This window comes from Nelusetta ayraudi, unplaced genomic scaffold (assembly GCF_046127955.1).
Source record: "Nelusetta ayraudi isolate G7.1 ecotype Tasmania unplaced genomic scaffold, CSIRO-AGI_Nayr_v1 ptg000017l, whole genome shotgun sequence".
Lineage (NCBI taxonomy): Eukaryota > Metazoa > Chordata > Actinopteri > Tetraodontiformes > Monacanthidae > Nelusetta > Nelusetta ayraudi.
In genome coordinates, this window is record NW_027466067.1 from 4,723,624 (window position 1) to 4,732,310 (window position 8,687).

The following is an 8,687-nucleotide window of genomic DNA, read 5'->3' on the forward strand; positions in this document are numbered from 1 at the left end:
GTTCCCCCGCGCCACAGGAAGTGACAGCGAGGTGTCCTGTCACAAAGCTGCTGTGCGCAATCATTTCTTGCGCACAGTGTGTGTCTCTCCCGGGCAAGCTAATAATACACCGACGGTAGCGCGCGAGCGATTGCCGGCCTACCTGCGAACTGTCCGACTGCCCTTCCTCTCCCGTCAGCGTTACCTGTGCGGGGAAAAGACAAACGCATGTAATTAAAATACATGAATGAATAAATGAAAACAACACTGCAGGTTCACATCTGCATTTGTAAATTGCCGGTTGCAACCGGCGTCCTTTTCAAAAAAGACGATGTGCAAAGCGCAAAAGGCATCTCGCGTGTTCCGTTTTTCACAGCACACGTTCGGTTTGGGTTTGACTGATTGGAATGATTTAAATATCACACCCACAGGCCCTCCACCCTCAACCCTCCCACCCCACACTCCCAACCCCCACAGAAGATTAGTGCAACCCGCACTGTGTACACTCTGAATTTAACAGGCAGCTGCAGGAACACACATCATGAATATCAATTATTGCTAAAGTGGAGCTGTGAAAATTAGCGGGGCGGTGCTATTGTGTAGGTTAATGAAAACCCAGGCGGCTGTTTTAACTGTAGGGTTAACGCCAGCGCTGAGCCACCGTGACAATCCTAACCTTGGGCTGGAATAATGCGTGTGGGCCCATATGATTGGCTGGAAATGGGCATGAGACAGTGGATTTATTAAAATAGAAGAGGAAGGCGGAGGGAAAATAAAGCCACGCAAAGTGGCACAAGGCTTGACGGATTGTTTTCTTCACTTTTTTTTTTTTTTTTTTTTTTTTACCCCCAAACATGTTGCATTTATGCATAAGGAGTTGGCTTTGCTTGGCGCTAATCGCACTGGAACGCAGGCTATTCAAACACCGCGGCAGCAATTACAGATTAAGTATTTCACTCACACTCATTCTACATTTAATGCAAACAACGTTGCAGTCATATACGCCGCATCAGTCAAGCTCCCGTATCATGCCAAACTCATTTGCCCGACGTTTTCTCACAATTATGCATCTCTGGCTCGTCAGTGAACTCACCAGAAATTGAACAGTGATTGATTTACTTTCCATTATCATTATTTGTTGTAATTATTCACATGTCAGGCACAGTGTGCCCACTCCTCAGACACAGCTGAAGCATCAACATCACTATCACTCTGATTACTTGACAGCACGGGTCTTTTCCCAGCACATTTTCAGCAAAGTGCAATTTTGCTGCGAAAAAACACACAACTCCACCCGTTCATGTTCGATCACTTCTGCACTCAGTGTCACGGAGGTGGAGGAGCCTGTGGCAGCGATCTCAGAGAGAAGGCGGTGCAACACCTACACTAGGCCGTTCACAACTGGGCCACATAAAGACTGACAACCTTCTAAGGTCACACTCACACCTACAGACAAGACAAAAAGTTGCTAATTAGCCTCTCATGCTTGTCTTTGGACTGCGGCAGGAAGGCGGAGAACCTGGAGAGAACCCACGCAGACACGGGGAGAACACGCAAACTCTACGCAGAGAGGCCCTTGGTGGGAAACTCGACCCGTGACCTGTCTCTTGTAAGACAACAGTGCTTTTTGTCAACAACAATAACAGCAGCAGCAGCAGCAGTTTTCGCAGGAACCCCAAACTCAGTATTAAGTGATTCTGTGAACAGATATTTGTTTTTTTGGAGATTTTTTATACAATATGGGGAATCTAGAGCTTCTTAATGTATGAACCTGTACTGAACGATCAGTGACTGGCACTTCATATTTTTAGCTGGTTTTTTACGTTTGTCTTCTTCTGTCTTTTTTTTTTTTTTTTTTTTTTTTTTTAAATATGTTTCATGATTCTGCTGACAAAAAAAAAAAAACACCCCCAAAAAAAGTCACATAATGGTTTACTTTTTAACGGAAAGTCTTAGTCATGTTGCCCACAGTTCCAAAGGGGTTTTCTCTTTCTTCGGAACAAATGTAGTTTTGGTTTTGTGCAAATTACGTTAAGAGACAAAAGTGAAATTGATTTATTTGACTCTATACCACTTTGTTAAAAGTGGCCTAAAACACTCGAGAGGCTGCTATTCCCAAAGGCCATCATTTGCTGGAAGCCAATCATGGAGGGGACCTTCAGTGAAACGGTTGTAAAGTCAAAGATTTGGACGTGCCGTTCTGAATTATTCAGTGATGCTGCGTTTCCCTTCTGAAACAATCCGCGCGGTGCGAAGCCGCTGCCATTATCAGGACCATTATTACGTATCAGATGTTCCCATGGATCCTAATTAAGAGCCAGAGATGGGGCTTTAATTAGTGACGTGTTATCTCCATTTGCCAATAGCGCTCAGGACGAAATTGAGATGGAACCAACATTATTGAGTGGAGCTCGACTGTAATCTCCATGTCTCGATAAAAGCGGAGGGGGTAAGATGATTAGGCGTGTGTTTGGGTGGAGGGAAAAAAAAAAAATACTGTCGAAAACGCGACTTGACTGAACGCGAAGGATCAAGCCAATTGACTAATGACGCCAAAGTGGATCCGTACCAGTGTAATTATCACAGGAGGTTAGCCTTGATCTTAATGAAGGGAACAGAAAATCTCAGCTTGGGTGCTTTTTTTCCCTCGTTCCCTCTGATGAGCTTCCCAGCTCCCGTCGGAGCGGCAAGCGCGCGAGTCGACTGCGCACGCAAAGATCGATGCAAACAAAAACAGAGCTTGAGCGCCGCTGCATGCTGCTGCAGCTGCTGCTGCTGCTGCTGCCATAAAAACACTATTGTTGTTACGGACTGAACCGTCTGCTCTTCACGTGACAAAGACTGAAAAGTGCAAAGGTCAAAACAACTGCAACTTCTGAAGCTGTCAAAGGAAAACAAAAAAAATGTGCCTTAGTTTGTATGATTCAGGTGCATTTGGTGGTATGAAATTAACTAACCAATTAAATTTTTTTTTTTTAAACTGTTCATCCAAAATGCACTGGGAGTCAGGTTCCTATCCTTTTGCGAATCAGCAGGCAGAGACGGCGTCCAACGGTCCAAAAAGCCAAGAACATCCAACGATTCGAACTGACGATCAGACAAAGCAGGACTGCCAAGGCTGGGCTTAAATAGTTGGTCTGATTGGCGAAGATGGGAATCACGTGAGTCAACAAAATGGCGGGAAAATCACAGGACAGGAAGTTGCGTAAATAAAGAGGTGGTCGAAGTCACGCGGCAAAGCATATGGTGACAAAAAACCAAAAGACAGCGACACTCGCTGACAGGTAGGGGGAGACAAAAGCACCGGTCACGGTGGGAATCCTGACGGTGGGCTTTGCTCAACATGGCCGCCTCAACAAAAGCGGACCTGCTCTTTAGAAACAAACAGAGGGATGAACACGGCCGGGTCAGAGAGCTCTCTGATCACCATGTTGGGCGAGTCACTGCCTGACCTTATGAAGTTCCAGGTGTCCGAGATTCAAACGACATTAAGCACTGAGTTTGAAGCAGATGGTGATCACTCCGCTGCGAGGGGCCAAACACAAGCGATGCCACAGATTGAGCCGTTATCGTCAGCACTGAGAACATTCTGTGCTCCGGCCAGTGTGAATCGGTCTTGCCTGTAATTCATTTAAAAATTAGCATTAGCAAAAAGACGACGCGACGCCTCCGATGGAAGCGCGCCGGACGTCAGGCAAACAAAAAGCTGCAACGTGACAAAAGGAATGAGCGGTTACACATCACGCAATTCCCGGTTCTTCTAAATTAGAATATAAAATCAGAATGTTTTAACACAAGCCTGGTCTCCCCCACCCCCGAGGAAGAAACAATCCGACAGTAAGAGAAGTGAATTCACAGCGAATCTGTCGCCCGGCGTGGACAGATGTCTGCCGGAGCCGCAGGCGTGGAAAACGTTGCGGAGGACGAGGGGGGAGGCGGAAGGGGGGGGGGGGATACAATGCACAGCCAGTGGGTAGGAAATGAATAAATAAAATGGAAATGAAAAAAAACAAAAAAACACTCAGAACACGGGGAAGTAAACAAAAATCATCACGGTTAAATGCTCATTCATCGCAGGGGCACACGACCCCGGGGGCCGTGTTTTGTCGAGCGGGCGAATCAAACGGAGCGGCTGCAGGAAATCTGACGCTGACTAATTTCCTTCTATTACATTTATTTCACGACCAGTCAAGCTGCCCGAGCGGTGACGGGGATGGGGGGGGGGGGGCCAAAGCGAGCCATCGGAACCACGTCCGTACCCAGTTTTTGAAAAATTAAATGTCCACTGGAAAAAAAAAAAAAAGAAGAAAAATAAAGTGGCGTGGCTGTGCTGTCACAAAGAACAGCCATCATGTTAGCAGGCGGCGCAGTAAATCAGCATACGCTACAAACACGCGGCCGACGATGGCAGAAACCTCTCAGGATTCAATCACTATCGTTATTTGGTCTTGGAAAGAGTTTTCTGAGCTCTAATAATGTTTCCTTCACACGTGTTGACACTTGACCCTTCCCGGTCGCACAAAACTGTCCCGACAGTTCGGTCCCATTTCCTCCTTATATTTCTTTTTCTCCTATGACAAATGAGAAACCGTTTGGAAATAGCATTTTTTTTCTCCCGAGCTCGATATCTTGGCCCTAACGTGAAGGTTGAACACTTGATTGAGGGTGCAACACTTGAGGTGACATCTTTCCTCAAAAGTGGCCCGCAGCTCCTTTGCCGTAATTAAAATCTGACCATAGCGCCATTGGTACAAAAAAAATAAAATGAGTGGAACGCGCCAGCGATAATGGCCGCAGCCGCCCGACATCCACAGTTAGTACGGGTGTGAATCTTTCACTCACAAAACGATCCGATTCAAATCTCGATTCACAAGCTGCGATCCGATTCAGGGACGATTCATAAAAAATAGTTAATCAATTTGGTATGATTCGATCCGATTCGGTTCAGTGTGATTCAATACAAATGGACAATTTAACTCCAAGTGCTTATTTTTACTTTACCGATCTTTACCGATCCAGGGCTCCATCAACCGATGCACTCGGATCTCATACGTCACAGACCGATAACCGATTCAAATCGGTTTATCTTTACACCACTAACAGTTAGGCACACATTTGATTCCATGGCAAACAGCTGATGAGGAAATGAGGAAAACACAACATCTAACAGGTCCAGCGTCGCAGTTGCCACTCGGCATCAGAGCTGGGATTGTAAAAAAAAAAAAAAAAAAAAAAAAAAAAAATGGACCCAGTCCCACAGTGCAGCTGCAGCTTCCCACCAACGCTGCCAACAACACCAGTCAGACAACGCTGTCCCGGGGTTGGGATGTATGGGCTGCATTCACGCCAGTTCAAACAAATTGCTTCAATTCAGAAAATGAGAGCCCATTCAAATTTGCTCTGCGGGAATGAATGTGAATTCCCACCATTTCTGCTGCAAAAGGAAGGCGTCCAACCCACTGCGGGTTTGTCGGCTGAGTCAATCACAGTCTTCTGCAGGAGAGTGAAGTTAATCATTGTGATCATTCAAGTTCCTAGCGGGCTGCTCTCTGATGGAACCGCCGTGCCTCGCATTCACGGGTGAAGGGGCTCCACTCAGTGCTCATTACTTCCTCAGTGTTTCCTCTCTGAGTGTGTGCACGTGTGTGTATGTGTGCGTGTGTTGTTGCAGGTACGGCATTCATTGCAAGATGTCTTCAATCTACAGAGAGAGGGGACATTGATTTGAAGTAAGAATATTTTTTGCCAGTCTTCACTTTTCTCAGCAACTTTGTCACTTAAACCGCGTTTTCACTACAATGCCCGTACATTCCCGCCTAAAAATATTGCTGGAATTCTCAGTCGAAGCAGCCATTTTTCAAAAGGCCGCCTAGACGGCAAAATGCCCTAGAATGCAACGTTTTCACTTGGAATTGATTTTTGCGAGGCAGCTGTAAGAGAAAGCAACGGTATCCATGCAGGACTGGACAAGGCGGCAAAGCGAATGGATTCTTCTGTGTTTTTTCACATTGTTATTGCTCACTGAGTTGCCATTAGGATCAGCCTTCTGTTATTGATAACAAATGTGTTCATTTTCTAAAAATGAATGCTTTGGTCAAATAACGCAATACAATACAACAAAATCCAATAGTACACACAATGTCTTGATGCAGCGTTTCACATTCGCATTGATTCTCAGCAAAACATCCAGAAATAATCTCAATATTTTCTCTTCCCAAACCTGCAGCCTGTTTACATCGGTGACCATTATCACATGAGAGGAATATTTCAAATGCCTTAATTAATGTTGGTTAACATAGGGGTCAGAGTGCAGGGTTTTTGCGTGAGGTTGTGCAAATGAATGGGAGTCAATGCAGGTCCTTGCACAATGTCTCTCTGTCAATCATATGCATTGATGCTGTTGGTCTGCTTGGCTATTGATGAGTCAGGCCTGACAATACATAAGGGCATTATTATGCATATTCTGAAAGCAGCAACCTTTTGGTCATTAGCAAATTTGGCTTTTATCAGCGCATTTTAATAAAATTACCATTTGAATTGGTGGACTGGACTGTTTGACGCAGTGTGGAGCCCATTCATCTCTGATTAAGGGCACTTTGAAGGGCATAATCCTCATTACACCATTGTTACTTGCCAAAGGAAAGAAGGACCGAGGGGATCACACTGTCCAGAGGAGGCCTGAATTAACTTAAGGAAATCATCATGTCGCCTGAAAAGTTTTAAAGATTTGCAGCAAGTGTAACGACAAGGTTCAAGCACTCAGTGCTCGTACTGGTAGTGATCCATCTTGTAAAGCTCTGCTCCGGTCCTGTTTTCAGTTGGTCTGAAAACCAATAAACGATCTTTAAGAAAAAGATAATTGGACGGGAGCTAACTGCCAGGTGTTAGTCAGGGTGAAGGCTGGAAGCTGACGTCAGCTTGGAAACAACTGTAGTTCCAATTCAGCTGCAGGAATGATCGCAGTTTTACCAGAACTGGGAAATGGTCTGCTTTGAATATTTAAACACACACACAACTATTCCCACTCATATTTGCCAGTGAAACCAGTCTGCACGTCTTTGGCCTGTGGGAAGTTGAAGTGTCTGCAAAGAGCCAATGCAGACACAGGGAGACCATGCAAACTCCACACAGAGGGGTCCCAGCACTGAACCTCAAACCAGAATGTAATTTCCCTCACAATGGTCATCTTTCTATTTCAGCCTGGCTAGGCTAAACCATGTTGAGTCTGTTTTACCAGTAATTGAATTCCCCCCCCCCCAATTAATTCCAGTCCACTAAGAAGCCGCCCGTTTAATTTCATATTGCAAAAGACAGTAATGGAAGAGAAACTGAAAAGATGTTTTTGGAGAAAAGCAGCGAGACGAACACAGACAGGTCATCGCTGTCACAGGCTCTGACTCATGTGTCCTGCAGGCTTGTAAGTGATGCACTGAGGTCCAGACTCTCCCAACCTCACATCTCCTTCTCTCATTACGTCATCAGAACCCTGCATCACTAGACCGTGTGACCCCAGTCAGGCTGTCGCATTCATTCCGTCGTTTTATTACTTCTGACAGGCGGAGGTTTACATAAAAAAAAACAAAAAAACAAAACCAGGGCCACATTGGCTTCTTTTCAATATCCCTGAATGAGTCTGTGCACTACATAGGGTGTGCTGGAGCTCCTGCCAGCAGAGCCGCCTCTGTGTGAGGTCTTCGTTTACAGCGCTTTTGCTTCGTATCCAGGTCTACAGCGATTGCAACTGCAAATATACAAAATAAACTGAAAGAAAAATAGGACGTCTCAGTGAAAAGGACCCATTTCCACAGTGGAAACCAACAATCTTTGCAACCTGTTGGCTGAGCACAGGAGGGTGGAGGTGAAGGACAACGTTTCAAATGTTTTGAGCCTTTTTTTTTAAACAAGCAACTTGTAAAAGTGGACCACTGGTGGAGTGTGAAGGTACTGCAGACAGACTGTGTGGTCTTTTTCAATAAATACATAAAAAGCGTTTGCTCTTCAAATTCAACTTCCTAATAAGTTGTCAAGCCAAATTATTGTATACGATTTCCAAATGCTCCTGAGAACATCTGAGAACATTTTAGCATGAGTTGTCGATTTTACGTTGATTTACCAGTATTTGTGTGTGAATTTTCGCGGGGAGCCATTTAATACACAAAACTCAAGAGAGACTTGTATAATGTTCAAGGTTACTGTATTGCTGTTTTAAAATAAAATAAAAAAAAAACTCAATACAACAAAACTACAGTTCACTCAGTTAGGCAATAATAAATAGCATGACACAAAATGAATGGGAAATGTGGAAGATAAAAAGCATTTTCACACTCGCACACCGTCTTGATCATCACATCAACAGTGTTACTGCACACTGTATTTACTGGAAGGTTACCGCACATATAGTTACCAGTGCAAGGTCAAGTGAGGTGTCAGCTCTGGGACAGAAATTGTTTAGCAGTCTGGTGGAGAGTGTTTCGGTTGGAAGGTAACGTCTTCCTGAGGGTCCAAAGAAAGTGACTAGGGTGAAATGAGTTCTTAAGTACACTTCCTCTGTGTGCATTTAATCATCTGGAGAGGGTTCTGATCCCAGAGGAGAGGCATTCAGGAGTGAATCAGTTGACTCTGTATCATAAAGCAGCATCACTGGGACAATGGGTCGACAAAATAAAAGGAACATCACCCAAAGCAGACAACTCTGCACACTGGATTAG

General features: G+C 44.8%; 1 protein-coding gene across 2 annotated transcripts in view; it reads right to left on the bottom strand.

Moving 5' to 3' along the window:
- Window positions 1-184, bottom strand: part of rap1gapb (RAP1 GTPase activating protein b) — a 76,492-nt gene extending 76,308 nt beyond the window's left edge. For both annotated transcript variants that reach the window (XM_076024921.1, XM_076024920.1), the window contains exon 1: window positions 143-184. The gene's annotated coding sequence lies outside the window, so the exon portion shown is untranslated. The remainder of the gene's footprint in view (window positions 1-142) is intronic.
- Window positions 185-8,687: the final 8,503 nt, after the last annotated feature.